The sequence below is a fragment of the Schistosoma mansoni genome (genome assembly GCF_000237925.1).
Source record: "Schistosoma mansoni, WGS project CABG00000000 data, supercontig 0129, strain Puerto Rico, whole genome shotgun sequence".
Lineage (NCBI taxonomy): Eukaryota > Metazoa > Platyhelminthes > Trematoda > Strigeidida > Schistosomatidae > Schistosoma > Schistosoma mansoni.
The window spans coordinates 842,163-843,829 of NW_017386036.1; positions in this window are offsets into that span (position 1 = coordinate 842,163).

Here is a 1,667-nt window from a genome sequence, read left to right on the forward strand (position 1 = left end):
GATCCAGCCCTGGAAGTCACGTTGGTGAAAGTAGTTCAACTCTTAGCTTGTGAAACTCAGCCCTTTATGGTTGATGATGTTTAACGAATCTTTGTGCTTGATAATTTCCGTCTCCAAGAGACTACTCACATCCGATATAAACGCTGTGTTAGTGATGTCAATGTACGGTAGTGTTTGGGTGTACCTAATACACTCCATCTAGTATCATCTTAAAACATCGGTTTTAATGATACCAAAGTTAGCCTTGTATAGATCATTTATTCTAAAACCTAGTCTGTATTCTATGCGAAAATCCGAGAATATACATTTTCAAATTAAAGCAGATTGCTTGTTTTTTTCTTTCAACGCTTCTAGCCCGATCGAAATTAAATTAACACTTACTATTGTGGTGGCCATTAATAAGCTAGTTTAATCTATAGAAATGCAAATAAACATATTTTGATTCTTGGTGTTGCATATAGTACTGATTCGTTTGCAGTGGTGTAGGTTCATTCACTTCTTGTTTTCCTCTAGGTCTTTAGTTTTAAAATTACATCGTACCTTTCTTTTGTTTCATTCTCTAATTAGTTTGTAATGTTAGATGTTTTCTACCGCAACTGATACGGTTATTGGTCTTGTTTTGATAATCTCATCTTGTGTTGATATGGTTTAGCAACGTAAGCCTGTCCACATGTGGGCCATGTTCTTTACGGTTTCTGACTATCTACTTTTGCATATTCTCTACATCCTTTAGTGAAAATTCTTATTTTTGGAAGTACTTCATAGCTACGTGATTATTTAAAGGTGGCTATTATAATTTTCAGAATTCAGTCCAGCATGAACGAATAATTTAATCCAAACAGTTTGTTAGGACTAAAGTACAACTAATGGTAATTCCGAAAAAAATCAGTTGTGTTAGTTTTTCATTTCAATTAATTATCAAAACATTTTCTTGAGCATATCCAATAATGATGCAAATACAAATGATCATTTCTTGATAAACACTGACGAAATAAAGCGATAAACTTCGTAGTTTTTAGAATGTGAAATATGGCTTTTACTAGTTACAATTTTAATGAACTTGTGAAAAAATAGTTAGGAGCAAACGATAATAGGCTTTTAAAATTCTTAGTGACCTGCTGGTAATGGTTTGCTGCAAGGTTTTTAAGTGAGAGGTGGCATATGCTAGCTCATATCCAAGAAATGTTTATGAGAACTATACGTCTACAACAATGCGCTAAATTGTCAATTGTCTTGCTTATGTTTCGAATCATTTTCAATTTAGTGGTAAATCCTAACGCAAAGTAGCATTAATTTCATAGTTGATTTTGATTTTTTTCACAGTATTTTGGCGTTATGAGGTGCATGTAAACTGCCTAGTCTTATTTACGCCTGTTACCCCTCGTGGAGGAGCACAGACTGCACACCAGCGTTCTCTATCCAACCCTGTCCTGAGAAATCCTTTCCCGTTAACATTCATCCTTTTCACATCTGCTTCTATTTCCCGGCGTAACGTGTTCTTTGGCCTTCCTCTTTTCCGCTTCCCTTCTGGATTCCAAGTGAGAGCTGCCTCGTGATGCAGTTTGGTGATTTCCTTAATGTATGTCCTATCCACTTCCAACGTCTTTTCCTAATTTCCTCTTCAGCTGGAAGCTGGTTTGTCCTCTCTCACAAAACGCTGTTGCTGA